The following is a 7528-nucleotide window of genomic DNA, read 5'->3' on the forward strand; positions in this document are numbered from 1 at the left end:
CAAAGGAATTGTCCGTAGAGTTCCAAGACAGGATTGTGTCGAGGCACAGATCTGGGGAAGGGTACCAAAACATTTCTGCAGCATTGAGGGTCCCCAAGAACACAGTGGCCTCCATCATTCTTAAATGTAAGAATTTTGGAACCACCAAGACTCTTCCTAGAGCTGGCCCGGCCAATCAGGGGAGAAGGGCCTTGGTCAGGGAGGTGACCAAGACCCCGATGGTCACTGGCAGCTCTCCAGAGTTCCTCTCTGGGAGAACCTTCCAGAAGGACAACCATCTCTGCAGCACTCCACCAATTGGGCCTTTATGGTGGAGTGAGTAAAAGGCAATTGACAGCCTGTTTGGAGTTTGTCAAAAGGAACCTAAAGTCTCTGACCATGAGAATCAAGATTCTCTGGTCTGATGAAACCAAGATTGAACTCTTTTTGGCCTGAATGCCAAGTGTCACGTCTGGTGAAACCTGGCATCATCCCTACGGTGAAGCATGGTGGTGGCAGCATCATGCTGTGGGGATGTTTTTCAGGAGCAGAGACTGGTCAGGATCGAGGGAAAGATGAACGGAGCAAAGTACAGAGATCCTTGATGAAAACCTGCTCCAGAGTGCTCAGGACTTCAGACTGGTGCGAATGTTCACCTTCCAACAGAACAACGATCCTAAGCACACAGCCAAGACAACGCACGAGTGGCTTCAGGACAAGTCTCTGAATTTCCTTGAGTGGCCCAAGCTTGAACCACCCAGTTTATAATAAAACAATGCCTTCCAATAAGGAGAAAGTAAAAGGGGACAATGGCATTCCAATGAACAGAAGTTATGTTTGTTTTTAAACCTTACGATGGGGGTAAAAGCAAAACATTGTTTGGGAGTGATCCATGTGTGTTAGCAGTAGGGATTGAGAGGGTTTTGTTTTAGAAGGGGCATTTTACTTTCTTTATCAATGTCTTGGTTAATTTCACTAGTCTCCATGTCAGTTATGTTAGCAATTATGTTAATGACGCTGTCCACAATTGAAGTGAGTACCGTAATTTCCAGACTATTAAGCGCACCTGAATATAAGCCGCACCCACTGAATTTACTTTTTTATTTTATTTTGAACATAAATAAGCCGCACATGTCTATAAGCCGCAGGTGTCTACCGGTACATTGAAACAAATTAACTTTACACAGGCTTTAACAACACGGCTTGTAACAAAAAATAAAAAATTTGCTGCTGTTGTTTCCAACGTCTTATCATTGACTCATTAAGACCAAGCTCCCGTGCAGCAGCTCTATTTCCTTTTCCAACAGCCAGATCAATCGCCTTCAACTTGAAAGCTGCATCATATGCATTTCTCCGTGTCTTTGCCATGAGGGTGACAAAATGACTACCGTAATCAGAATGATGGGAAGTTTGAGAGCGCTCGATTTAACCTAAACTGTAAACAAAAAAAGTTGTTTGACCTTAACCCGTTCGGCAATTTCATTGGTCTAATGAAAGCTTCATGCCGCCAAAAAACTGAGCACTTCACAGAATGTTTTTTTTTTTTTGTGAAAAAAAAATTGAACGCGGGAAAAATCCATATATTAGCTTGTTTAAGCCACGAGGTTCAAAGCCTGGGAAAAAAGTTGCGGCTTATAGTCTGGAATTTACGGTAGATCCAAATAAATGTTTTTAGTACAAGGGCTGTGGGGAAACAAGAGCTGAAAAGCCAGCACCAACTTTTTGAAGGCCCTAGCAGATTTGTTATACAACAGGTTTCATATTTTGACTAGTTGATGACCCAGGGACAGAAGATGCAGACCACAAGCCATACGTCAAGGCAACACGACTAGACGATAAGATTACAAGAAAAAGGCTCTGGGATTGTTTACTTTAGAAGGTGCCTATTTTGTTTAATGCGACACTGTATTTTTATACGTAACCTTTATTTAACTTGGCAAGTTAGTTAAGAACAAATTCTTATTGACAGTAACAGCCTACCGGGGAACAGTGGGTTAACTGCCTTGTTCAGGGGCAGAATGACAGATTTTTACCTTGTCAGCTCGGGTATTCAATCCAGAAATCGGTGACTGGCCCAACACTCTAACCACTAGGCTACCTGCCGCCCCCAACTGATGTGTCTCCAGTATGATTATGTATACGCATGGTTTCATCAAGGCTTCCTGCCCAAAATGCAGTAACTCAATTGAAAAAGAGAGGGACGTACATGGGCATAGTAGTATAGAATATTGCATTTTTAGGACTAAGATGTATTTAGTTTTCACTATGCTACAGTACATGTTTATTATCTCTTTCAGGACTGATGGAATGTCCACTACTAAGTTTTCTGATAAGTTCAAACAATGATTCTGTATCTCTCCCTTTGAAAGGCTTCCTGACGCAGGTGCCTTGGGTGAGCAATTAGTGAAATTCTGCAGTACTGTAAAATATAAAGGTACCCGGATCCAGCTGTTAAGGGACATCCCTAATGAATTAAGGCCTGGCCATTTGTTTGTTTTTGCCCTAAGTTTTACCACACACACAACCCACCCGTCTATAATCATTATTGTGTGGGGTTTTTCTATTTGGGTTTAGTAGGTTCTTCACGGTTATAAAAAATGCAACAAAGGGCACACAAATGAAATGTACTGAAGTATCTATTGGCTGAATTTTGTTTAAACACATGAGAGAGAATACAGTATACGGCATGGGTAAAAAAAAAAAAAGTGATTGATCTATTTTTAGTTTCACCTGTTTATGCCCTTTTATGGACATCCTGTCCGGATGTTCTCATGCTATGGACATCCTGTCCGGAGGTTCTCACGCTGTTGAGTGAGTGCTTATGTAACATATGTGGGTAAAGCAAATGTTTGCAATAAAAATGTAATTTCCGGGGTAGGTCTGCCTGAGTATAATTAAGACCTGTGAACACTACGAGTGGCAAGAAACCTCAAGGGAGAGAAATTACATAAAACATGGCTCCTAGACCAATTCTCGGTGTATTGTGTCCTTTGTGTCAGGAACACAATGACAAAACCATCGAGGCCATTCTTTGTGATGCACCTGATTTGTTTTAATGGTGTGATTGATACGAGTGAAGGACATATGGGTTACATTTTCCAACCAGACAATTCAACAGTGAAGATTTTCACAAACAGCTGCCTCAACACCCTTTTTCAGACAAAAACCGGGAGTTTTTACTCCTGCGTTGCGCATGAGAGAATGGCTTAAGATAAGACTTGCTCTATGTCAGATCGACAGGCCCTGAGTGGAACATCCCTGCCTGGGAACACATTGGAAGAGGAAGTCTGCGGTCGAGATGATTTGAAAGCCATAAGAATTTCTTCAATGGCATATACTGGGCCTCGTTGGAGCAGAGAGATTGGGGCGAGGTTACTAGCACGTTCACCCTCCTCTTGCTCAAAGTCTGCTACCACTGAAAGGATGCTCAGAGTCCCAGAGTAAGCAGAGTGCCCCTACTGGGTTGTAGGAGTAACAGGAGCAACATATTTTTCTGGCTTTACTGCTTGGTTACAGTGGGAGGTGTGGATCCAGGTGTTTTTCCCTAAGCACTTTACCTGATAACATATTTTTGCAAATGTATTTTTCAGAACACCATTGTAGCGTTCTACAAGTCCAGAACTTTTGGGGTTGAAATGGTACATGCAAATTCCTCTTAACTTGCATCATGTCACACAGTTTCTTCATCTTTGAGGTGAAATGTGTTCCCCTATCGCTATCTAAACATTGTGGTATACCGAATCGTGGAACAATGTCTTATGACAGACAATTAGCCACAGTCTTTGCTTCCTCATTTGATGTGGGAAAGGATTCAATCCATTCGGACTAGCTGTCAACCATTACCAAAATATGTTTTTATTTTACAGGCAAGTATGTAAACAAAATCAATATGCTTTCTACAAAAAGGGCCCCAGGGGACTGGTAGGCTTGACAAAGAGGTCAGTACTTGTTTTCCTGCATTGTGTTCTTGACAAATTAGACATTGGGCACAGATTTGTGCTGCGATCGTGGTACGTTTTGGTGCGTACCATTTTATTCTGTTCTACAAGCCCTTACCATTCTTTGGTGCGTACCATTTTATTCTGTTCTACAAGCCCTTACCATTCTTTGGTGCGTACCATTGTGTTGTTTTCTACAAGCATTCCTTCTTTGGTCACATGACTCACACCATGATAAACACTTCATCATTATCAGTGTTTACATATTACATTTACATTTCAACTTTGTCCCTGATAACTCTAGCAAGGGTGATGAAAGTCAGAACAGAGGTAATTGAAAACTATTAAGTGAGTCTGTCTTTTCCCTTTTCTTTCCTTCAGACTCATTGTTGTAAAGTATTTAAAAGAATCTCTATACCTGGTTTAAATTGTTGGTTTTTTTCAGTACATTTCTCATCAGGAGAACTTACACGTGAGAGAGCATACAGTATACGGCATGTGTCAAAAAGTGATTGATGATCTATTTTTAATGTTACGTGTTTATGCCCTTTTATGGACATCCTGTCCGGATGTTCTCACTGTCGAGTGAGTGCTTATGTAACATGATAGTGGAGCTGTTTTGGGTAAAGCAAATGTTTGCAAGAAAAAGGTCCTGGTGATTGATGTGTGGGGACTGAGAAAATGTGGAACAGTTTGGAAATTTGTAGTGAACTTATGGATCTGCTGTGTATCTTGTGATCCCTTGTATTTGAAAAAGTAAGGTCTGCCTGAGTCATCTCAATGACCTTTTTTAGCCAGGGAGTTTCTCTTGAGTTGCGCATGAGAGAAGAACTTAAGATAAGACTTGCTCTGTCAGATCAAACAGACCCTGACTGGAACATCCCTGCCTAGGTATGCATTGGAAGAGGAATTCTGCATTCGAGATGATTTGAAAGCCAGAAGAATTTATTCAGTGGCATATAGTCCAGACTCCAAAGTGACAATTTTAGGTTGTGCTGAATTCAATAGCTCAAATGCCACCAAATCTGTTAGTTTCTATGTATTTTCAAAAGCATGCACAGAGGTCAAATCACTTCTCAATGTGTACATTTCAAGGTTTCACAAACATAAAACAACTTTCTAGTTAATGTTTCTGACTTTGGTGAGGGCCAAACTTGGTGGGTGTCAAAATAGCTAGCCCGTGATGGCGAGCTATCTACTCAGAATATTGCAAAATGCGCTTTCGCCGAAAAGCTATTTTAAAACCTGACACCGCGATTGCATAAAGGAGTTTTGTATCTATAATTCTTAAAATAATTGTTATGTATTTTGTGAACGTTAATCATGAGTAATTTAGTAAATTCACTGGAAGTTTGCGGTGGGTATGCTAGTTCTGAACATCACATGCTAATGTAAAAAGCTGGTTTTTGATATAAATATGAACTTGATTGAACAAAACATGCATGTATTGTATAACATAATGTTCTAGGATTGTCATCTGATGAAGATCATCAAAGGTTAGTGCTGCATTTAGCTGTGGTTTGGGTTTTTGTGACATATATGCTTGCTTAGATTAACGAGAGTCTTGTCTTTTAAAATGGTGTAAAATAGTCATATGTTTGAGAAATTGAAGTTATAGCATTTTTGAGGTATTTGTATTTCGTGCCACGCGATTCCACTGGCTGTTGACTAGGTCTCGCCCAGGGAGTTAAAGGCTGTGGGGGTCTGGCAAGACACAAGAAGTTCACCCTCTTGGAGACAGAGGAAGCGTGTTTGACCCCTGCTACATTGGCATCTATACCTTATATTCGCCCACCTAAAGCTTTGCTAGGTCTCATAAACAACCCTTTCATTAAAAACACTTTAAATATATGGATTGAAGTCCGTAAACAAACAGAAAGGCTAAGATCTATATATGAACAAACACCCTTCTATAATAACCCCGTCTTACCCAAAGCCCTGAGAGATGGTATTACATGTTCTTGGTTCAACAAAGGAATTAAAACATCTGGTCATCTGTATAGAGAAGGTGAACTACCATCCTTTCAACAACTGGCATCTCATTTTCAGTTACCTCAAACTCATTTCTTCAAGTACCTACAGGTTAGGCATTATATTGCCACTCATCAGGGAGGTAGGATTCAGCCCATGAGTAAACATATAACTGATAAAATGTGGCTGGAAATGAAAGAGGTTAAAGGTTTTATTTCCTACATGTACTCTGGTCTTCAAGCTCTGTTAGGGAACGATGAAGCTCTGAAGGCTTGCATGAAGTGGCATGATGACCTTGGTTGTCACAGGGGTTGTAAAAGGGAGACCAAGACGCAGCGTGGATAGTGCTCATTTTCAATGATTTTAATGAACACTTGACAAAATAACAAAAACGACCAACACAGTCCCATCAGGTACAAAGACTATAACGGAAAACAACTACCCACAACCCCCAAAGGAAAACAGGCTGCCTAAGTATGGCTTCCAATCAGAGACAACAAAAGACACCTGCCTCTGATTGGAAACCATGCCCGGCCAAAACATGGAAAACAAAACATAGAAATAGAATACTAGAAAAACCCACATAGAAACAGAAAACCCAAAATACATACAAAACAAACCCCCCTGCCACGCCCTGACCATACTACTATGGCAAATTACCTCTTTCACTGGTCAGGACGTGACATTGGTCTCATTGTTGAGGATGAGAAATGGGGAAAGCTCTTTTTAGATGCTCAGCATCTTTCATTTAACACAAGGAACAAGTTGATGCAATTCAATACTTTACATAGGGTCTACTTTACACCAGAGAGACTGTACAAGATCAATTCTAAATATTAAACATTTTGCCCAAGGTGTAAAACGGGGCTGGGCACACTTATGCATATGTTTTTGTCCTGCCCTGAACTAGGCTATTATTGGGAAGACTTTATTCAGATCTTATCACAAGTCACTAATATGACTGGACCACTAGATCTTTCCCTTATTCTTCTTGGAGATGACTCTGTTCTACCAGTTAATATTGGTAGCAATACCAGATGCATTAAATTGTCAGTCATTGCAGCCAATAAATGCACAGCTATTATATGGAAGAGTGACACTCCGCCAAGCAAGCAGATGTGGCTAAAATAACTAACTTCCTATATTCCATCTGAAAAAATAATGCACAATTTACGTAACAAACCTTTTGAATTTACTGATGCCTGGGGGGACTTTCAGCAGTTTCTAGAGACGTCACCTTAGCTGTCTCATTACTACTTTCTTCATTAATGTATTATTATTATTTGTTTTTGCATTTAATAATTTATTTTCTGGCATGGAATGTGAAGGCCATTCTGTTTCTTTTTTTTTTTGTTTATCAGTGAAGCTAAGGGAGGGGGGGTTCATGTGTTGGGGAGGGAAGGTGCCCCCATGTAGCTTGGTGTTTTGGTTAGGTGGATGGAATAACGGGGCATTATCTGATTGTTAAATTGTAAAAAAAAATGGCAATAAATATATTGTACATTTGTTTTTTAATAAAATAATAATTAAAAAAAAAGACTTGTTCACAGGGGGGATTCTGAAAGAGGGGGATTAGAACCCCAAAGTAATAGTGGTCAGAAAGATCATAAAGGTCATTTCAGATTCAGGTTAAGGGGGGT

This window comes from Salmo trutta, chromosome 7 (genome assembly GCF_901001165.1).
Source record: "Salmo trutta chromosome 7, fSalTru1.1, whole genome shotgun sequence".
Lineage (NCBI taxonomy): Eukaryota > Metazoa > Chordata > Actinopteri > Salmoniformes > Salmonidae > Salmo > Salmo trutta.